This window comes from Ochotona curzoniae, unplaced genomic scaffold (genome assembly GCF_017591425.1).
Source record: "Ochotona curzoniae isolate NIBS_2020 unplaced genomic scaffold, NIBS_Ocur_1.0 scaffold_4506, whole genome shotgun sequence".
Classification (NCBI taxonomy): domain Eukaryota; kingdom Metazoa; phylum Chordata; class Mammalia; order Lagomorpha; family Ochotonidae; genus Ochotona; species Ochotona curzoniae.
In genome coordinates this window covers 3437978-3461907 of record NW_024467119.1, presented here as the reverse complement: position 1 = coordinate 3461907, position 23930 = coordinate 3437978, and the positions used below count along the sequence as shown (strand labels likewise).

At 42.4% G+C, this 23930-nt stretch overlaps 1 pseudogene; it reads right to left on the bottom strand.

Annotated features, from left to right (window-relative positions):
- Nucleotides 1–19708, bottom strand: part of LOC121147264 — a 130199-nt pseudogene extending 110491 nt beyond the window's left edge.
- Between the last annotated feature and the right edge of the window lie 4222 nt (nucleotides 19709–23930).

Sequence of the window (23930 nt, the reverse complement as noted above, 5' to 3'; positions counted from 1 at the left end):
GGGCCTGGCGCGGTGACGCAAGTGGTTAAGGTCCTCACCTTGCACCCCCGGGATCTCATATGGGCGCCGGTTCTAATCCCGGCAGCCCCGCTTCTCTTCCAGCTCCCTGCCTGTGGCCCAGGAAGGCAGTCGAGGACAGCCCAAAGCTTTGAGACCCTGCACCCGTGTGGGAGACCCAGAAGAGGCTCCTGGCTTCGGATCAGCATAGCATTGGCCGTTGCGCTCACTTGGGGAGTGAATCATCGGACGGAAGATCTTCCTCTCTGTCTCTCCTCTCTGTATATCCGCCTTTCCAATAAAAAAATAATAATAAAAATAAATCTTAAAAAAAAAAAAAGGAAGGTAAGGGCAATCTCTTACCTGCCCACCATTTGTGAACATTGACCTGGGGCATAAGTATTTAGGTTTTATCCGATGCTAACTTGCGTCGCAACAGTTTGTCTCCAGGATAAAGTCCTGTGCCTGGCTTCCAGCACTACTTCCCATGGCTGTCATCTTGTTCCATTGTCTACTGGTGCTTTAGGTAGAAGAGGTGGAAATGGATCCCTTCCTGCTTGGTCAGCAAACATTAGTAAGATGATCATTCCGAGTCACTCCTCTTGGGACAGGAGCTGTGGGGCCCCGTGTGACACTGGCTTTTACAGTGATCTTGTATAGGGAATCAAATCTAAAGCTGGAACAAAAGTTTCTTCTGCTTCTCTGAGTGGGAGGCATGGGGTCTTTCCAGGCAATCCTGCTTGGAGTTTAGCAAAGGTTGATGCTGGCAACTACTTCCTCCCTAACTTTTTCAATGCATCTTTCGTTATTGTTATTAAAAGCAGGTTCTGTGTTCTTTCACCTGACTAACTTGGCACTTGTGAATATGACTTGGTACATAGTCAATCAACTCGGTGTCAGTATGGGGACAAGATTCCCACAGAGTCCTGGTGAGCTGCCAGCTTCCTTTCTGCATGTTACTTTCATGATTTCCTGGTTTCATTTCTTGAGGAAATGATTTATGGTTACTTAGGAATGGATTTGTATGTGCAGCTTTTGTAACTCTTTTGTAACTTCATGGCAAGGAGCCACAGAGTGGACAGCTGAATCCATGGACATCTGTGCGAAGTCCAGGGTGAGGGTGTCAGCAGGCACGGTTGGCTTCTTGGCAGGAGAGATGTGTTCCATGCCTTTTCTCTGGTTTCTGGTGATTTTCTGGCCATCCTAGATGTTATGACCTTATCTTAATTAATCATATCTGCAGCAAGCTTGGCTCAAAAGAGCTTTGTGATTCGACATGCTGGAGGGTAGCACTTCAGTGCACAAATTTCTTTTGGTACAAAATTCAATCAGTATAAATAAAAAATTACAAAAAAAAATGCTTAACAGATATACTAGAAGTTTGCAAAAAATATATATATTTTTTTAGTTTTTACCCCTCCTATGTTAGTGAAATATATAAGCCACCAATATGCAAATTTCTGATTTTAAGGCAAGTCTGTTACTTGGCTGCTCAGTACGTATCTCCATCTTCTGTTGAAAATGAATCTTTTTGTAGAAGGTGGAAAACACGTGTGGCTTTTCCCTGCTTCCCTGTGTGTGTGCGGGTGAGGGCATAGAAGGTCACTTCCATGAACATTGGTCCCCTCCCCAGCCCCGAGCTCTCTGCTTGGAAGCCCTCAGGAAGGCAGCGTCCACCCATTGACCATGACGGATGTCACATGTCAAGGCTAGAGACGAGAAAGCCAGAATCAGCCCGCATTTCTTATGCCACGTCGTCGTAACTATGCCAGCCCTGGGCTCCCTGTCTATAGCTTCATGTTACTTAAAAGAAAACAATAAATCTCTTGATGTGTTAAGCTACTGTGATTTTGGTTTCATTTTCCTATCAGCGAAACCTAAGCCTGATTGACATGACATATTAAATAATACTCTCACACCCTGTTTCTCCATCATCAGTCTTATAAATGAACTGAGTATTGATTTCTCCCATGGAGGCTGCACAAATCAGCAGATTTCACCAATTCTCTTCTTTCTAGCCCTCATTCATCAATTTTGTACATCCATTTGCTGACGCCTTCTGGGTTTTGTCCCAACCCACAGCCATCAAGCTATTTATACATTATCAATCTTTCATTTCAAGACTTACAATGCTACCTAATGGAAGTTTAACTCTACTTACCTATTTTGATTGATCCCATTTTCAATTGAATTTAATGTTCGCTACAATATCTTTCATAAATATGATTTCCTCATTTGTGATTTTAATCTTTCATTTGGCTTAGGTGTTTTTTGGTGTCACTTCGGCTTAGATTTGTTGCATGAGGCCAGTTAGCATACTGTGTTGATTGTCCATCTGGGAGAAGGCAGACAGGCCAGGGCTGTGGCCGCTGCTTGGCAAAGTCCACAACTGCAGAACGCGGGCACTCTGACTCCCCCAGAAGAACCCTGGAAGAACTTTCTAGAAACAGCACCTATTTCTCACATGCCTGATGCCAGGGTTGGTCACCTCAGCATTAGCTGAGTGGAAGGGAAATTGATAGGTATGGTTTTAAGTCTGGCCGGCTACATGCCTGCTTAAAGTTGAGGTTCCATGTCTAAGCGAAAAAGGGATCAAACGCTATCAGGACAAACCAGACTCTGCAAATATGTATTTTGCATAAAGTCTGTAAAATGTGTATTTACTCAGCTCTTTAAAATGTGGCAATGTTTTTCTCTTTGCGAATAAATGATGACTTACTGAACTGACACGCAATACTTACAAGCTATTTCTTCCTATTGTCTCTGTAAGTATTACTTCATTTCCTTTGAGATGCAGTTCTGCTGAGCTAGGTGAGGCTCAGAATTTTCTTTGAATGGCTGATAGTTTGTTATGGTAAGATCCTTACGGATTCTTTTTTGTTGAATTAAGCGATGAATTATTTATTCATTTTACTGGGATTATGGTGTGACTTTTCTATGTAAATGTTGATGTGTCTTTTATTTTTGGAAATTTTCAGCTAATATAGCTGAGTGTGTCTCATTACCTTTGTTTAATTTTCTTCTGGAACAATTTTAAGCATATCAGATGGAGATGCTAGCTTTTAAAAAGTTATTTTCTAGGCTGATGGAATTCATTTATTTTCATTATTATTGTTTTTCTATTTTTATGCTACAGTTTCACAGGGTCAGGGGTTTCCCTTCTCCTCCCCCCGACTCCCTCCCCTGCTGGTGACCCCCATATTATCCCTCCCCTGCTGGTGACCCCCATATTATCCCTCCCCTGCTGGTGACCCCCATATTATCCCTCCCCTGCTGGCGACCCCCATATTATCACTGTAATATAGACCTCAAGAACAGTCACAAGTGCCTATCATTCTGCTAGTTAAGTGGTCACAGGCGTACACAATAGGAGAGATCCTAGCTTTTGGTTCCACCTGACCTACCCCTGACTGTTTCCGTCATTTGGGAACCAATGAATTTCTGTCACTTTGCCCTTCAATTAAATAAGTTTGAATAGTTTCAGCAGTGTCAATTTTACATTTATTTGAAAATACAAATTTCATTTTTTTATGACTAAATTTCCTAAATTTCCTTTATCATCTCTGGCAGCTTTTTCTTTCTTCCTTTTTTTAAGATTGATTTATGCTTATTGAGAAGGTAGATTTATAGAAAAAAAGAGAGACAGAGTAAAGTATTTTCCATCACTGGTTTTATCCCCAAACAGCCACAATGGCCAGAGCTGTTAGTCTGAAGACAGGAGCCTGCATGTGGATGCAGGGTCCCAAGGCTTGGTCCACCCTTTCCTGCTTTCGTAGGCCACAAGCAGGGAGCTGTATGGGAAGTGGGCCAGCTGGGACATGAATCAGTGCCCATATGGGATACCAGCACTTGCAAGTGGAGGGCTAGCCAGTTAAGCCATTGTACCAGCCCAATCTCTGAGCATTTTTTGTACCACTATATTTCTATATTATTCTGAGTTGTACCATCTCATTTACGTTTTACTTTGAAATCTGCTTGTAGCGATGTTGAGATTGGTTCGGTGTGGTCTGGCATCTATTGCCTGCACTAGACTCCCCTGCATAGTCTCAACACAACCATCAGAACCAGGCAGCTGGAAAGAGAGGGCTGAAATCTAACTGATGTACTCTTTCCAAGACTATTTTAGATCTGTTTTTTAAAGATGTATTGACTTATTTTGAAAGTCAAATTTTCAGAGAAAGATAGAGCCCTCCAATCAGTATTCTTTCTAGAAATGATTGTCATGTTATAGGTGGTAGTTTTAGCTGCACCACAATGTTACCCCCTCCATTCAGATTTAATCATTACTGCAATAATATCCTTTCTACTACTAAGATTCCGTTCTATTTTAAACATAGGATTTTAAAAAAGATTTATTTATTTTATTGGAAGGCGAAGACTTCAGCCACTTGACTACCGCACCAGGCCCACACACTGGATGTTTTAAAAATTTATTTATTTTTATTTGCAAGGCAGTCTTTACAGAGAGAGAAGGAGAGGCAGAGAGAGAGGTCTTCCACCTGCTGCTTAGCTGCCCAAATGGCCAAACAACCAGAGCTAAAGTTACATGACGCTGGAAGCAAGGAGCTTCTGCCCAGTCTCCCATGTGAGTATAACAGCCCAAAGACTTGGACCATCCTCTACTGCTTTCCCAGGTCAGAGGGTTGGATTGAAAGTGGAGCCACTGGGAAATGAATTGGTGCCCATACAGGATGCTGGTGCTAACAGGTGGAGGATTAGCTTACTCTGCCGCTGCACCAGTCCCACACATTGGAGTTCTAAAAATGTATTTATTTGAAATGAAGAGAGGGAGAGGAAGGGAGGGATGAGATTAATAGAGTAATAAAGATAAATGCGACAGATGAGACAGAAAGAAGCCTTCTATCCGTAGGTTTATTCCCAATGTGGCTGGAAGAACAGGACTGGCCCAGAGCTGTGACTTGAGCTGACCTCTGACATGTCCTGCTGGAGTGGGAAATGTGGTCTAATGTGCTTCACTGTGAGGCTGACCCCACACACTGAATTTCACTGCCACATGACTTAGTTGCTTTCTGGCTGCACGTCCGCATCTATCTTTTAATGACGTGGATGATCTTGACCTTGTTGTGGAATACAGGCCAACTAGCTTTTAGAGGTCCCCTCAGTGTTGGTTTCGGTACTGAGTAGATTCTGGTTGTATAGTTTTGGCTGGGACATCGCAGAGTGGTACCAGGTCCTTTCCCTGTGCCTTACCGCATGCTGGAAGGGAGCAATGTGTTCACGTCGGTCAGCGGGTCAAAGAAGTATCTGCAGTGTTTCTCCACACGTGCTTACCCTTTTGTGGGACAGGTATTCTGATAGTGTGGGCTATGATGTTCGTCTCAACTTTTACTCGGAAACCTGGCATCAGCTAACATTTCCTGAGTTAGAACAATTCACAGATGGAGAAAGAAAAGCATTCTACATTCCCCATTTACTTATTCATTTACTTTTGTCAGAATAGACTTGCAGATTTTTATTTTATGGCATAGTAACATTATTTTCTTGCCCAAAATGTCATACTTGGCCAATTAGAGCCCATACATGCTGGTTCTAATATCATGTTGGCATGTTCTCGTTGTATTTTTGAGCACTCCCTTACTTTCTGGGACAATAAGGTGTCCCAAACTCATCTTTTTTTATGTCTTTCCTGGCCTGCCTCATTCCTGCAAGAGTCAGCTTTTCATTTTGCTTTTTCTCTTTTTTGAATTTTGCTTAAAGGGAACGGTATTTGAAAACAAACATGCTTGTTGTTAAAATATGATACGTGTAAGTACTTCATTTATGAGTGAAAATGATTGCTATACGAACTGAGAAGACACTAAAAGAACGTTCAGCAAGCTGAAAGCAGCATCACCGCAGAGCAGAACCGGAGTTGGCTGCACTGGTGTTTGCCTGTCAGTGAGGAGTGCTTCTCTTCTACAGTAAATTAGGAAGGGAAGCACTGTCTCCTCCAAGGCCTTACACGAGAGGCACTTTCGTGGGCATCGAGCAGCAGCATGAAGCGTTTTTGAAACCAAAGTTAAAATTGTTAACATGCAACTGAAGCTTCATTTTGTGCACAGGCCTGGTGTTGACTACTCCCGTGCAGGAAGATGTATTCTATTTAAAATAAACTGTTATAAAATATTGGCTTCCGTGAAGGAAGCTCTACCGGAGAATGGTCTCTGTGGCTTTCTGACTTGCTGTTTCAGCAGACTCCTGATGGCTGTCGCCCTCTGGCAGCTGCCACCAGGCAGCCATTGATGAGTGGCGGTGCAGCCAAGGTATGCAACTCCAGCCTGCTAATCTCCACAGGACCTGAGTGACTCTGTTCGTCTCGTCCGTTTGTGTTTTTCCATTTTTCTTAGTTAAGTGTGCTCAAAGGATGATGGTTTTATAACACCCACTAGAACAGTATCTAGTGGGTATAAATTTTGTGGACTTTGTTTATAAAAAATGGGCATCTGATAGTTCTTCTGGAGGCTGAGTATGCCTGAGAGAGAATTACATTTATCTTTGCAATTATTACTCAACAGAGGATAAAGTCAGCTCAGAGAAGCAAAGCTAAATACCAGAGATTTTGAGTAAAGACCTTAATAAAGTTAAGCCCTGAAGGAGTGATGTGTTTCCAAGACTCAGTCACCAGTACAGGGGATGAGGTGATACTGGGAGCTGGGAGCCAGTCAATTAATTTGCATTCTGCGTTGAGGCCACTTTGACCAGGGTACTGTCCTTGCTATGGACAGACCACCCCCCCCCCATCTCCCTTCCTTCACCGCTTGTCACCTCTGAACACTTCTCTAATGGCAGCAGGGGGCACTGTAACTTATTCATGAGCATCTATCCAGAGAGAAGAGCAACTCCTCAGGAGTGGAGATAAAGGCCTGGCTGTTCTCTTCCCCTGTTGTAGAGCCCAGAACGTGGCACCGAGCAAGCTTACCAAGATGCAGTCTGAACGAGTGTCTTCTTTTTCAATGTGCCCCGAGGAGAGTTTGCCTCTGGAATGCACTTTGCTGGTCAGCAAGTGCATGTGCTTCTATTTCCTTCTGAATTTACTTAGTTTGGTGCATGCTCAATATAATTTTTTTTCACTGAAGTAATAGTTTACTTTTCTTATGATTAAAGGAATGGTATGCATTTAGGTGGAGTTCTTGCACAAGTGACTATTTCAGATGAAACAGTAGTTGGTTTTGTAAGAGGGGTTAGCAGATTAGGAACAGCTCTCCAGGAAAAGCAGAGGATGCACTTTTAGTGGACTGTGCTCCTTGCTCATAGTTGAGCTTTTCTAGTGATGTGTTGTTGGTTCAGAAACTGGACTGAACCAAGCTTCAGATAGTGCCACAGGGAGCAAGGCAGGAAGGAGGAGGAAGACCTGCCAACCTCTGATTAAATGCCCCAGCAAGAGAAATTTCAGGTGTTGAGACCAGTTGCGTAAGCTGCTGCACGGTTGGAAGCCTATCTCTGTTTTTGATCCAGTTTCCAGCTCACATACATCCTTGGAGGCATCAAATGATGGCTCAAGTACTTGGGCCACTATGCTCAAGTGAGCATCTTAGGGGGAAATCCTAGCTTTGCTGGTTTTTGGCATGTGCCACCTGTGGCTGCATAGGAAACTGGGAGAGTGAACCAGTGGCTAGATGTGGGCTGTTCCCTCTCCTCTCACCATTGCCCCACCCCACACGTGTCAAATAAATACAAATAAACTTTTCAGAAGTCCTGCCTTCTGCGTACATGCTCACACCCAGTGTCATATCCCCCTTCCCCACACCACACTTTGAGTTTCTCAGAGTTGAGTTGGGAGTTTGCATCAAAACACCAGCTCCACACAACTCGCAAAAGTATAGTGCAAAGGGAAGGGACAGGGTGTAGACATTTATGAAACTGTGTCCTATGGTGGTTGCTATAAACACACTGCAAAACTCAAACCAGAGGATAACATATCTGGAAGACTCATTTATTTATCTGAGAGGCAATTACATACGGGGGGGGGGAGATACAGAGAGCAATATCTTCCATCCGCTAGTTAATCCCAGCAAAGGCCCACAAAGCCAGCGCTGGGTCAAGCTAAGCCAAGAACTTTATATGGGTCTCTCTGTGGGTGCAAGGGCCTGATTACTTAACCCATTCACTGATGCTTCCCCAGATGCATAAGCAGGGGTCTAGATCAAAGGTGAGACAGCCAGGCATCAAACTGATGCCCTTATGGGACACTGGCATTGCAGTGGTGGCTTAGCTAACTATGCAACAGGCTGGCCCCAAGAATATTTTTAAGGTCAGCACCTTCGGCCTCACTGTTGAGCATTTGTAACTTCTTATTCACACACTTGACATTTAATATTCCCACTAATTTTCAACTGAAATCTAACTAGTGGCATTGTTCCACATTTTACTGAGGAACAAACTGATTCTCAGAGCAGCCATGTTCCTTGAGGAGTTTGCATGGGGTTTGTGATTGCTGTTGCCACAGGTCTACAGATCATGCTAGGCAGTAATTCTTTGATTTCATAGAAAGGGAAGCTGAGGCCCAGAGTAGGAGTGCCCAGTGATGCTTGGCTGTTGTGTCTAGAATGTTGACAACACGTGTCCTTAGCTGGAGCAAGTCCAGGCTGTGGCATGGTTCCCAAGCATTGTGGCTCTGCCCCAAGCCTGGGTGAAGATCTCTGTGATTAGACTAAGCACCTGGCTGTGTCACATCTCCCTTTCTGTTAGGCACACAATACATGATTCACTCACAAAATTTGGTTGCTGTATAATGAGAAGTTAGTAAAGTGCCAAAGGAGATGCTTCTAACAACAACAAAAGCATTCATAATGAGGCAGAGGCTGACCAGGATTGAAAGCTAACCATGGCACATTAAAAGGCCCCAGTGTGATCCCAGGTTCGAGGGACAGTACCAGAATGTACATGCTAATAAATTCATCTTTCATTGTGGTAGGGCAAGTGACAGTTGGGCCCATGTCTGTAAAAACCTTTGTAGAATCTTGTTCCTGCTGTTGTGAGGCCAACAGTCATGGTAGCAGTTAGTGGGAGAGCATGCCGTAGCCCCTGTGACGGGACTCACCTGCAGCAGAGAGGATGTCCTCAGCCCAGCTCCGTGAGATCTCAGTACAGATGAGAGAAATGTTGATGCACAAGGGCAGGAGAGAGGCTGCGTGTCTCTCCCTAATAAAGGAATAGGGCACCTGCTGGAACTGTCCCTAAGGGAGCCGCTGAGAAGGTGCCAGGTCAGGATCTCGGCTGCTGCCTGACTGCAGTTCAGAGATGGTTGCCTCGCTGCCTGCTGGGAAGGAGAGTTCCACGCTCTGTCATCAGGTGTGTGCATCGTGCAGCTCCCCGGAGCCGCGAGTCCATGGTCCTCTGTGGTTAACCTTCCTCCTGCACCCAGACAATGAGAGAAGAACAGTTTAACACAGTCATTAACTGAAAAGAAATCATTATTACCACACTTCATGGGAAAAAAAAAAACTAGTTGAAATCCCTGGTGAATTCTGATAGCCCAGGAGAGACAGCTGTCTTAAATCCTCTGCAGCTTGCTGCACTGTTACCCGGTCCCCTTCTAAGACCTAGGCTGCAGTGCTCTGCAGGGTGAATGCAGTTCCCCAGTCGGCTAATTAACTCTTAAAATAGGTCCTGTAGCTTTCATTTTTAGGAAAATAATTACTTGTGGAAGTAACACACCTATTTCTAATTCTGTACCAACTGCAAAAAAATTGCTGTAGTTCAGGATGAGACAGCTGGAGCAGAGGGAGAGGTGGAGGCAGCACCGCCGTCACTCGCCCTAAGCTCTGCCGCGTGAGCAGGGCAGCCTGGAAAACTCCGCTGCCGAGAATATTGGGCAGACGTGGCATCAACTTTTTCTTTTTTCTTTCTTTCTTTTTTAATCAGGCCACATTGGTTTTCGGTTGTACCAGGGACCGTCACTGGTTTCTCAGGTTGGGATCTAGGAATTTGTGTTTACATGAACACTTCAGATGAAGTATTCAAAGTTTGAGAACCACTGCGTATTGTTTGCATTTTAAACTTGTCTTCTTGAAATGATGGAAGGTGCCATTTAATAGCAGGGGGCATAGGACTTAGAGGAATGGTAGGGGTGTCAGGATGGTTGCTCTGTGTCGCAGGCCAGTTGCCTGCATGCTGAATTCATATTCCTGCCCCCCATAGCCCATTCTAATCCCAACACTGGAGTTCAGAGAGGTAGAAGGGTAAAATGAATGAAAGATATTGATATAGGTTATGATACCATGCTATCAACTCTGCTCAACTAATTCAAATGACCCTAGCTGCGGTTTTGGACTTGGGCCCTACCTTTTCTAGCTGCATGCGGTTTGGTTGTTGAAACAAAGCAGAAAGTGCACTTGATCATTCTGGTGCCCGGTGGATCTGTTTCTCTATGTAGAAAAGATTTCCTGTTGAGATCCTCATCATCTTGTTTTGGCATGAGCTTCAGTCACAACAAACATTGTAGTTCAGCACACACTCTGTGCTCACCGCTGTATAAGAATGATACTCAGGTCATTCGGCTCCTGATAGAATTGAGGCCAGCTCTATCATTCACTCCTGTGCTTCAGGTGCAAACCACATTCACCATGGTTGAGGTATTTGGCCAAGTTGACCCAAGTGCTGCGCAGAGGGGCTGGGTGAGAACCCCCTTTGCTAAAGCAGCTTTACCCATCATCTCCTCCACATCCTGTCTTCAGAGTGTGCTGTGTGACGTGACATTGTAAGAGGAATCTTGTGAGTCCTCACTGCAGGCCAGCTGCCCCCGGAGCCTTTCTGCTGCAACCACTTCTGCATGCTTAGCTGAGAACTGTCCACATGGTCACTCTGTCACTTGTCCCGGCTGTCCTTTCTCATGAGTCGTCACAAGCCAGAACTTTGAAGAGCATACACACACACACACACACACTCACACACACACACACCACAGCACGCCAGAGAGCAGTTCCGGGAAGTAGAACCTGAGGGGTACAGGCTGAATGTGCTTCTGGAGGCCTCTGAAGGGCTTGAAGGACCCGGGGGAGCAGATGTGAGGGGCGCGGCACTCAGCACAGCCCACGTTCAGGCTGGCAGGGTGTCGTTGCAGGAAGTGGGCTGCAACTTGAGGGGCACCTGGCACCAGTGAAAGCACAGAAGACGCTTGTGAAGAAACAGGAGACTGTTAGCAAATCCCCAAAGCGGTGTCTTGCTGCTGGATTCTTCCTGTTGGCTACAGGAAAACAGGGAAAGTCTTGAGGTTGCAAGTGGCTCCTCCTATCTGTCTGAAACAATAGCTGTTCTTAAACGCCCTGGCACCATCCTTGTATTTTTAGCCGTGAGTTACAGCCTCATTCTGCTGAGAGCTAAGCATAGAATTCTGTTAAAGCAAAGATATCCGAATGTAGTAAAACCCATTCTTTCTTTCCCAAAGCTGCTCTGTGCTGTTCCTTTTCTCAGTGAATCAGTACAGCGCAGACACAATCAGCCAACGGAGACGTTCCTTTGCGTCTCTCAGCGCACCCAGCACACCCAGCGCACCCAGGGCACCCAGCGCACCCAGGGCACCCAGCGCACCCAGAAGCTACCGTGCTTATACCTCTCCAGGGTCCGTAGGCTGCTCTCCTCTGTCCCGGCTGTCGCCTCTGGCGTCACCTTCCATCAAACCTCTTACATATACAACAACTTTTGTTGAGGAGATCGTCACTTAATTGAGGCTATTGGAGACAAATTAGTTCAGTTTGAAGTTTTAGATGTTTGCCCTGCGTCTGAAACTCCACTGACCTGATGACCAACATGAAAGACTCAGATTTCTTGGCTTATGAAATCCTGGACTGTGTAGAGGAAGACGGATCAAATCTGCCTGTGAAAAGTGGTGTTTGGGATGCATTTTTGTGTAGATATCAGAATTTTCAAGGAGAGGAAAGGCATGCCCTTTGGGTATCCTCATTGATAGATGTACAATTACTGTTAAACAAACTGAAGCTATGGAAGAGAGCAGAGAAGCAATGGGTGGAGACAGTGTTTCATAAAAGTAGGTTGTATCTGAGCACGGTGGTGGGCGGGGGGGGCGGTGGGTGGGAAGTGGAGGCTCTTGACCCAAAAGGATGTTACTTAAATTTCAGTCTGGCTGCAGCTAAATTACCAGTGGAATTTCCAAGTGGAGTGACTGGCAAGCAGTTCCGTGTGTTTTATGGAATCTTAACTCCTGTGGAATGCTTCCCCAGTGAAGCCCAGTGTGGGGCTGATGCGAGCATTGCCTGGCTGTGTCTCCATGCTCTGTTTATTACATCTTTATTGTGTTAAGCAACCCCATTTGGGGCCATCCAGTCTTGCATTAAAGGAACTCTTGATTTAAAGATAAACGATTTCACTGGACAAGCTTTTATTCTAACAAAGATGGACTGGTTCTCGTGTCCAGGAACTTTGAAAGGCATAGTGACGTCACGCCAGGGTCTCTTTGAACAAAGGTAGCATTTGTAATAGATGTTTCCCCCACAGCCCCTTCTTCCAGATACTTCATCAGCATTTCAGAACAATTTTTACTTAGATTACCAGCTTGAAAAGAGTGAGAAAAATGGAGGATCGAAGGAACTAGCAGTATCATCTTTGCAAGAGCCAGGTATTAATGAAGCTCCTCCCCCAGGGCCCCCCACTTGGCCCCACTACATTGCTGCAGGGGGTGAAGCACAAGGGTTTTTCCATAGCACTTGCCTACAAGTTGAAGCCAAATGCTTTCCTTTGTGTTTTAAGATTTATTTTTAATGTTCATTGCAAAGTCAGATATACAGAGGAGGACAGACAGAGAGAAAGATCTTTCGTCCAATGATTTACTCCCCAAGTGAGCGCAACTGCTGGTGCTGCGCTGATCCGAAGCCGGGAACCAGGAACTTCTTCCAGGTCTCCCATGCTGGTGCAGGATCCCAAGGTTTTGGTCTGTCCTCAGCTGCTTTCCCAAGCCACAAAGCATGGGAAGTGGGGATTCTGCTATTTGAACCAGCACCCAAACGGGATCCTGGCACTTTCAAGGCAAGGACTTTAGCCACTAGGTCACAGCGCCAAGCTCCAAATGCTTTTATTTGCAGACTGCATTGATGCTCTTGTCTAAGTGCAATTCATGCCAAAATCTAGAGGATGGACGTGCTAGCTGGTGAGTCATCATGCCAGGCTGGGCGGAGCCTGTTTCTAAGGACATGGGCAGTGTGCCGCTTCTGCTCTCCTCCCTCATCGCTTCTCCACTCTCACAGGAGCGTGGTGTTTCTATGGCTTAGTGCTTGGCATGTGGCAAAGAAAATCACAACAATTTCATGCCTGGGTTCTACATGAATTATCAATTTTTTAACATTCAATTTGGAGATAAACCCTGCTTGCTAAGTGAAATACAGTGCAAGCTACACAAAATCTCAAATGAGGCTTAAGGCAAGTGTTTATAGAGTAGGGATATTTTTGATTAATTGGTCTTCTCTCTTGTTTTAAAAAACCCATATTTTTTTTAGTCCCAAAGTTCCACTTATTATCTCATCTAAATGACAGTACTGCCTTCTCAGTAGAGGAGACTCCCAGGAAGCTACCATCTTAATTTCTCATAATAACACATTACGTGAATCAGATACCTCTCCTATAAAAAGATAAAGATTCTGTTTGAAAGACAGGGACCGAAAGAATGAGTGAGAATGTGGGGAATACACACACACACACACACACACACACACACACACACACACTTCCTGTGCTCTGCCTCACTCCCCAGCTGCCTATAACACCTGAGGTAGTGTCAGGCAGAAACCAGGAGCCTTTCTTGTGCAAAGGATCCAAAGTCTTGGGACACCACCGCTGCCCCCTGGATCTGCACTGACAGAGCAGGACTTGGGAAGAAACCCAGGCACTCCAAACAGGATCCTCACCATTGCTGCAAGTGCCTTTCCCAGATGGATCTCCTTTTCCTGAGGCCGCATAGCTACTTAGAAAATAATACATGCTTTTTTAAAGTCCTTGCTATTTCAGGGAGATCACAAGCTATTATTGTCAGAGATGTGTGAGGTTTTCTCAAATCTAAGGGAAGAAAGCTGCATATGTGTGAGGATTTGGGAAGAAACTGGTCTGCCCCTCCCTTGTTCCTTTGCACTGTATTCAGCTCCAGACTTACATACAGAGTGGTAGAAAAATGAACTTTGGGTTCAACACATAGATTTGCTTATCATCTCCTCAATGAAGACAGCCAGGACTCCTTGGTCAGAGCCAGATGACAGAATAGTAAATGAAGAAGAAATTCACAGACTGTGGGTAGCTCGAGGAAGATGTTGAGACAGCGGGAAGGCAATCAGAAAAAGAAGAGGTTTTCTACATACTCTGAAAGAACTAGGCAAGTGCAAGGAGAGCAAAGTAGCTTATGACGTCAGAATCATCGTGCCCAGACAGAGCGTTCTTGGAGTGTCGAAAGTGAGGGTCTCTGGAGGAATATTATCAAACCCGTTCTCACAAGAACATAAAGGATATCAGCTGGTTCGCAGGAGTGTCTCAGAACTCCAGGATGTTGGACTATGGGTTAGAGGTTACAGAGAAGCCTCCGCAGGAAGCCGTTTGGATTCGATGACAAGTGCAAAAGTGAACAAGCCAAGGTACCTGAGTGCAGTCTTGCAGTGAGCTCCTTTCCTGCTCAGTACTCTCCATCTGCTCTGTAAATGTTGGAGTCTCCTTGACTTTACCTGAGCTAATCTGGAAGCTCATCCTGCTGCTTCCAGGATGCACTGATTCTCCCGGGAGCCTTGGAGTGCTCAGAGCGTCCATGGCACTGATGGCAGCGTCCGAAATGGTTCCCAGAGCCTGTGAGGAGCCGACAATGACCTCACTTGCAGCTCTGTGTCAGTGCTGATGGCAAATCTTCCTCCAAAAGACTCACTGAGGTTTTTCTCACCCAGAGTGTGTTGGGTTTCTGGGTTTTCTCTTTCATCTGCATACCCTCTATCTCCATTTATTTTTTGACAAAGTTGTAAAGTTTGACAAAGCTATGTGCAGTGCTGTGATGTGCATAGATATTCCTTTGCTTTTACTTGTAATGTTTGAATATTTATTTGGATGAGTTGCACTACACTGTACAGAGGAAGGGAGAGAGGGGGAGAGAGGGAGAGAGGGAGGGAGTGGCGGGGAGATCTGTCACCCAGTGGTGTAATTTACAAACAGCCACAAAAGCTGGGATTGGGACAGGCTGAATCCAGAGCCTAGAGCCATGGTGCAGGAGCCAGGAACTTCTTCCACGTCTCCTACATGCGCACAGCAGCCGAAGCATTTGCAATGTCCCCCATTGTTTTCCCAGGTGCATTAGTAGGACATTGTGTCAGAAATGGAGCATCTGGGACTCAAATTAACACCCATGCTGGCATCAGAAACAGCGAGTTAATTGGCTTTGCCGTGCCTGCCTGTTTCTTTTTTATTTTTAAAAATTAATTCCCAGAGGGAAAGCATGCAGCATTTATCTTCCTGTGTATACTTATTCTAGCCAGCATGATGCCCTCCAGTTGCACCTATTTGGGTCGGTAATAGAAGAGCATGCTTTTTAGTAGCTGATTTGTCTTACATTTGTATATATCACGTGTTTTTATCCTTTCCTCTGATGACGGATGACTTGGTTGACTCCATCTTTTGGCTGTTGTGAACAGTGCTGATATAAACTTGGGGTGCAGTGTCTCTTTGATGCCGTGTGTTCCTGTCTTCTGGGTTTATACCTAGTAGTGGGGTTACTGGATCACATAGCAAGTCCTTTCAATTTTAAGGAAATCTCCATACTGTTTTTCACAATGGCTGCCCTAACCTGCATCCACACCAACACTGTGTAAAACCCTTCTTCCAGTGTCTTCAGAGACATTTGTTATTCTGCCTTTTGAACAGGAGTGAGGTGACACCTCATTGTACATTTTTTAACATTCATTTATTTTGTTTCAAAGGCAGATTTACAGAGAAAAGGAGAGACAGAGAGACAAATATCTTCCACCCACTGTTCACTTTTCAAAGAGATACAACAGCTGAATCTGAGCTGATCTGAAGCCAAGAACCAGGGGCTTCTTCTGGGTCTCCCACACGGGTGCAGGGGCCCAGGGGGTTGGCCCATCCTGTACTGCTTTCCCAGGCCAGAGCATGGAGCTGAATGAGAAGCGCAGCAAGTAGGACATGAACTGGTGCCCATTTGGGGATGTCAGATCTGCAGATGGAGGATTGGCTTGTTGAGCCAAAACACCAGCCCCCCTCATTGTGGTTTGGATTTATGTCTGCCTGATGGATAATGATGAGGAGCATTTTTATAAATCTACATTTTCTGGACACTTGTAGTTTCTTCTTATGAGAACTATCTGGGTTCTTCAAGTACTTCTTAACTGGACTGGCTGTTTTCACTTTTTATTGTTGGCTTTAGAAGTTGCTAATATATCCTGGATATTAATCTTTATTGCCATTTTATTGGCTCTTTTTTGGTTTTTGGAATTGCTGAATTTGATATAATTTCACTTTGCTGGTTTGGCTTTTATTCCCTGCACTTCGTGGGTGCTATGCAAGAACACAGCACCTGGTCCAATGTCTTGAAGATTTTCTTCTGTTTTCTTGCAGCAACTTCACGGTGGCAAAGTTTTGGTTGCCTCTGGTTTATGTAGTCATTTTCTGTGCGTGCTGAGAGGCAGAGTATAATCTCACTATTCTACATTTATACTTCCAACCTCTTATTGGCAGAGGTCATCCTTTTCTCAATATATGGTCTGGGAATTTTAGTTAAAAAAAAAAACACTTAAGTTCACTATGGGAATTAATTTCTTTGATCCTTATTCTGTTCCATTGGTGTATGTGTCAGTCTTTCTGCCATTACTGTATTGTTCCACTGATCTCTGTGTGACTCTTTGTACCAACCCCATGCAGTTCCACTGTCTGTCTTTGTGCCAGCACCCTGCTATTCCATTGATCATTGTACCAGTGTTTGTACCAACACCATGATGTCCCATTGATCTCTGTTTCAGTCTTTGTGCCAGCACCATGCTTTTCCATTGATCTGTGTGTCATTCTTTGTACCAGCACCATGCTGTTTTAGTTATTGTAGCTTTGCAGCATGCTTTGAACTCAGGTGCTCTGATGTCTTCAGTTTCATTAAGAATTTTTTTCTCACTAGCACTTTTGATATATTGGATCTTTTGTGATTTCCTATGGATTTTAAATGTGTTAGTTTTAATTCTGTAAAGAATGTCAGTATTTTAATAAAGACTGCACTGACTCTAGATTGTTTAGGTAATTTAAACATTCTATCTAATTTTCACAGTCTACAAAGATATCTTCCATTTTTTTTGCCATGAAAGAATTATTTTATCAATATTGTGTAGTTTTTATTGTACAAGCCTTTTATTTCTTTGATGAAATTTATTCTTAAATATTTGAATTTTTGCTGACTATTGTAAATGGGATTTTAAAAGTTCTGTGTCAGCAAATTCAGCATTATGATTTAGAAAAGCTTCTGTTGTTTATACATTTACTTTGTAACCTCTGCTGAACTAGTTCCAACAGCTTTCTGGTGAATTCTTCAAGTTTTTTCCTGTCATCTGAAACATAAATTGCTACTTCCTTGTATTCAAATTTTATTTCCTTTATTTCTTTCTAGCTTCTCTTGCTAATGCTTTCAATGCTGCATTGGGTGATAGTGCAGCAGACATCTTTTCTTTCTTTCTTTCTTTTTTTTGGCTTTAGAGCTCAGGAGAAATATTTTCAGCATAATATTGGCTCTTGGTTTGTCTTAAATTGCTTTTATAATTTTGAGATATATTCCTCCTGTACATGTTTGGAGGCTTTTAACATGGAAGATGTTCAATTTTGTAATGATCATTTCAATTTTGGAATGATTTTTCTACCTATTGGAATGACCTTATGGCTTTGCTCTTCATTCTTTCTGTGTGATTTCTTTTACTGATTTGAGAATGTTCAACCATCCTTATATTTCTGGGGGAAAAAAAGCTTGCTTGATTGTAATGTGTTCTCTCATTGATGTGATTTTGGATTTGGTTTGCTGCTCTTTTGTTGAGAAGTTTTGCATCTGTGTTCAACAAGCACACAGGTCTGTAGTTTTGCATCTGTGTTCAACAAGCACACAGGTCTGTAGTTTTGCATCTGTGTTCAACAAGCACACAGGTCTGTAGTTTTGCATCTGTGTTCAACAAGCACACAGGTCTGTAGTTTTGCATCTGTGTTCAACAAGCACACAGGTCTGTAGTTTTGCATCTGTGTTCAACAAGCACACAGGTCTGTAGTTTTGCATCTGTGTTCAACAAGCACACAGGTCTGTAGTTTTCTTTTTGCATTGTGCCTTTGTTCAGTTTTGCATCAGAGGAAGGAACGGTGTGGCAGAGTGATGGCTAGTTCAGTATTTTTGAATAGTTTGAAAAATACTGGAGTTAGTTTTTGTTTAAATGTGTTGAAGAATACCACAGTAAAGCCACTGTTTTCTGGCTTCAAATCCAGTGAAAATGTTAGCACCTCTTCCCTTTTTACTGTGGGAGTGGGTCTGTCATGCATTGCCTTGATTGTATTGAGGAGTAGTCCTCTTTTACCCAATTCACTTAATTTTTTAAAAAAATGAAAGGATTTTAAGGGATTTGCTTATTTTTATTGGAAAGTCAGATATACAGAGAGGGGGAGAGACAGAGATAAAGATCTTCCATCTGATGATTCACTCCCCAAGTGAGCCGCAATGGCCAGAGCTGAGCCGATCTGAAGCCAGGAGCCCAGAGCTTCTTCTGGGTCTCCCATGCTGGTGCAGGATCCTAAGGCCTTGGGCCGTCCTTGACTGCTTTCCCAGGCCGCAAGCAGGGAGCTGGGTGGGAAGTGGGGCTACAGGGGTATGAACCAGTGCTCACATGGGATTCTGGCGCATGCAAGGCAAGTACTGTGCCAACCCTAGGATGTTGTGTTTTATCAATTTATTTTTTTGTATCTGTTAAGATAATCACATTGTTTCATTATTCAATTATTTAATGTGATGGTGCATGATTTTTTATTGATTTGGTTTTTAGAATTAAGGCAATTTCATAGAAAGATTTGGGAGCATTTGTTGTCTTTTCGTTGTTTATAATGGTTTAAGAAGAATGGAGGTTAGTTCTCCTTTAAAAGTGTCATAGAATTCAGCCAAGAAGCCAGCTGATACTGGGATTTTCTTTTTTCGATGTATCTCAATCACTGATTTAACCTTCTTCTTAGTTATTGGTATATTTAAGTTTTCTTTTTCTTTATGCCTAGGATTTAGTAAATTATGTGGGTTGAGAACATATTAGTTTATTCTGAATTGTCCAATTTGTTGGGATATAGGTGTTTGTAGTAATTTCTAATGGTTCTTTTATTTTTGTTGAGTTCATTGTAAATATCATTTCTGATTTTATTACTTTGAATTTCTTGTTTTTTTAAGTTAATTGGGCCAATGGTTCAATAATTTTGTTATTAATTTTAAAAACTTTTTATTAATTGACCTTCTTTTTGTTTTTTTTAATTCAAGTTTTATTAATTTTCCTCTAATTTTAATTTTTTTCCTCCTACTAATTTGGGGTTTGATTTGTTTATGTTTTCCTAGGCCCGTGGGGTATATGGATAGGTCACTTACTGATTCCTGATTTTTGATGCAGGCACAGATTGCCATAATCTTTACTCTTAACACTGCTTTTACTGTTTCCTTCATTCCTAAGAACCCTTTGGTTTCCCTTTTGCGTCCTTCGGCCAGCTGTTGTAGCTCGGAGGAGATGCCCATGTTTTCTAGTATTTCTCAGATTGCTGATTTCAAGTTTGTTCCATTGTGGTCAGGAAAGATACACTACCGGTATGCTTTCAGCTTTTTTCTTTTTTAAATGTTTTGTTTTTTGAGAGCTGTCTCATGGTATAACGTGTGGGATATTCTAGAGAATGTTTCATCTCCCGTTGTAACGAATGTGTATTCTGAAGCCTTGCGTTGAAACGTTCTGCAGATATCAATCAGATTCTTTTATTCAGTAGTGTAAGTTGGCTCTGTTGATTCCTGTTCATTTGTTGCTGTTGTTTAGTTGATCTTTGAGGGAAGTGTGGTGTTGAAATCTCTCATTAGTACTTTATTTGAGCATATGTCTCACTTCAGATCTGGTAGCATTTGTTTTAAATAGGTGGGTGCCTTAGCTTTGGGTTCATACATATTTACTATCAAGACATCTTTCTTTTGTCTTGCTCCCTAAATCACTACATATTGACCTTTGTTTGAAAATTTTGCCTAAAAATCTCTTTTGTATAATATTTAATTGTTATTACTGTTCATTTTTGATTTCTGTTTTTCTATTTTTTCACTTTTGATATATGTATACCTTCATCCATGAGGTGTGATTTTATAAGCAGCATGCAAATAGATTACATTTTTAAATCCATTCTGTGGTTTGTATCATTGTCAATATTTTTTGAATATGCATTTTATTTATTTGGGGAAGGCAGATTTAGAGACAATCTCATACACCTACACACACACACACACGCGCGCACACACGCAATGACAGAGAGAATATTGACTGACAGATTTCATCCACTGGTTTACCCTCTAAGTGGAAGTAATGGCTAGGGCTGGGCCGGGAGCCAGGTGCTTCCCCCGGTTCTCCCAGGTAGGAGCAGGCCTGAGGACTGGCCAGCCCACTGCTTTCACAGGTGCAGTATCTGGGAGCTGCGTCAGAAGCAAAGCTGGGACTTCAAGCAAGCCTATTTGGGATGTCAGCTTTGTAGGTAATGGCTTAGCTCACTATGCCACAGTGCTGGCACCAGCCACCTTTATCTTTTAATCGGAGAATTAAGGACATTTGCATTAAGAGCTATTTTTGACAGGTAATGATGTGACCCAGCAATTTTTTACATATACATTCCTGTTGTTTATTTTGGATTTCCTTTGTTCTTTTGCTTAGAAAATCTCTTCCTATCTTTCTGTTTCAGTGTATAGCACATCATTAAGCATCATGCATAAGGTTGACTGGGTAGTAAGAAATTCGTTGTTTTGCTGTTGTTCGTTTCTTTCAGAAGTTCTTTATTTTACTTTAATTGATGCATGAGTGCTTCGCTAGGCACAGGATTCTGGATTGGCAGTTGTTTTATTTTAGGTCTTGGACTGTGTCTGCATTCTGTCCAGCATGAAGTTTCCAAGAAAAATATGTCCCTCTCACAGGAATTCCTTTAAAAGATACCCTAATGTCTCTTGTATAATTTAGGATTTTTAAATTTTGTGTTTGCAAGTTTGAGTCTTTTTTGTCATGATAAAGATCTTTTCAGATCATGTCTCCTAAAGATTCTGTGTGCTTCTTGTACTTGTATGTCCATATCGCGTTCCAAATTTTCTGATATTATTTTAATGCATACGTATTCTAAATCATTCTATTGTTCCACACCTTTAGGAACTCCATATTTTTTTTTTTTGTGGATACATTTCTCATGTGTTTTACAAAAACGTTGAACATATTGAAGCATGATAAGTTTCTGTCTTAGTCCATTTGTGCTCTATGAGAATATCACAGATTGATTCATTTAGAATGAAATGAAATGTATTGGTTCACAATTCTAGATGCTAGGAGTACAATATCAAGGCGCCGGTGGCCGGCAAGAGACGCGCCACTAAGTCGCTGTTCGGTAGAGAAGCAAAGAGGTCCCTGCTTCGGTGTGGAGCTGCTTCTTCCTCTCCGAGTAGGATGTTTTAGAAGGATTGTGCACTTGTCCAGCTGCCTCAACCAGACGTAGTCCGTGTCCTGATTCAGAGCGTGTGGCTGGAGAGCCCTTTGTCAGAGAAACGCTGAGAACGGAGCCCGAGCAGCTATCTGTGAAAGCGGAGAGGAACACAAACCTAGAATATCATGACCTTGTTGCTGCAACGACCTGTTCTGGCACTGGTTTTCTCATGCCCACATTCTGGTCAAAGAACCTAGGTTAGTACCAATTTTTTGAAAGGCACGGTAGCTACTGTGGAGTGCTCTTCTGATTCCAGGCATTTCCCCCACCACCCCACTGGTAAGAAACGATGTATGCCTCCCATTCGTGACCTGGTGTGGGCAGTCACCGGCTGCTTGGAGAGGCTGCAAGCTGGACTGGTCACCTCCGGTGTTCCTTCGTTAGTGTGCACACAGTTAACTTACTGTATTGGGCACTCAAGGCAGTGTAATGATGCTGTCTTTCAGGATTAGTTCACATGCCTTCCACAGCTGGGAGGCCTGCAAATCTGATCATTTATCTATCTATGTATGTGTGGCCTGTGGGTGTTTATTAACATGCTTGTGTTTGTGGATCTGTGCATTACGTGTTCTTATTATACCTTTGGTCCATTCAATCTTGGGAAGAAAAACTGGCTCCGCCAGCCGTGAAACTGTACTTCGAGTATTCTCCATTCACGCAGCCTCAGCTTACATTTTTTTTTTTTCAATCTTTCTAAGCTTACTGTGGGTTGGCATTTTTTTCTAAATAATTTTTTTTTCATTTGAGTCTCGACCTGCAGGCCAGGTAATGTGCCTCCCTCATCCCTAGCAGTTATTTACTCATTCTTCTGAGTGACATCTTCTCACTCAAAATTAAAAGCCTAGGAGTGTAGAAGACATGTTTCAGCAGAAAATTTAACATTATGTAATCGACATGATTTAGGCCATTTACCGACTTAGGCAACGAACCAGACCATGCGAAGTCAGGCAGTGGGAAGGGTTCAGATTCTGCTATTAGAATTGTGTTGAATGTTAGAGATAATTTGGACATTAGTTCACGGACATTTTCATTCACTATATATGTTAATATTCTAGCATTTTAGTATCTGTCATTAAAATGCCTATTACTGTCTAAAAAGTTACTACTATTAAAACCTCTACAGCATTTAAAGTTTCCTCAAATTGTGTTAGCTGCCTATTTTAGTCGTATCTATTGCTAACTCTTAAGCAAAAATATGTAAAGACAATTTAGCAAATAGATTTAAAAAATAAGTTGGTCAAAACCAAAGAAGAAATACCTCTTGGGTTTCTTCAATAATTAGTCTTACTTTAAGTATGTGTTTGAAAGCATAAGATATTGAAAGGTAAACTTTTAAAGGCTAAAGCAGTAATATAGAATTTTGATGGAAAATATTATTTCTTACATTACTCATTATTTTTAGTTACAAACAATCCATTTAACTGGCAGACTTAAGAGAAAGAATGAGTAGTTCAAGAATGTTGGATATTCAATTGCACCCATTTTGTTGGAGAAGGACGGGATTTTTGTGGTAGCGTTCTATCATGTATGTTGTCATGATTTGTTTCTCCATGTACCAATTGACAGACATCTGGGCTAATTTCCTGTTTTAGCTATTTTAGCTATTGTGAGTTGAAAAGTATGTGAGCAGAAATAACATTTCCATACACAGAATTCATTTCCTCTGGGTAGATTTCCGGGATATTAAGTGAAATAAGCCAGTGCCTAACTACTAAAATAGAGAGTACAAAAATATAATGGAAATGAGCAAAATTGACATTTTGAAATTTAGTTAGTGTTTAATGCTTTTCCCCCCTTCCTTCTTACTTACTTTTGCATTTAGTGGAGGGATAAACTATGACTAAAAGGTGAGATGAAAGTATGTCATCGTAAAAATTCATAGAAAAATAAGATAAGAGGTGACAGTGAGGGAAGGAAGAAGTTTAGGTTGGAAAGAATGCTCTTAAAACTATGTATATAAAATAGAGAAAAATTGTACCTGTTGGATGAATAAAAAAAATCAAAAAGTCAAACATTCAACTTTCAATGGTTCCAGTAGTTCACTGAATGAATATATTGTAATTTATTTAATAGTCTCTTTTTATTGAATATCTATAACATTTGTAATATTTTGCTATTTCAGATAATGTAAAAATAAACTACTTAAAAAAATCAAACTCAAAACAAGAATATTGAATAAATTATATAATGGCCAGACAAGGTAAAGTGAATCATGCCGTAAGATTGTGCCAGCGCCCAAGCTGCAAGGG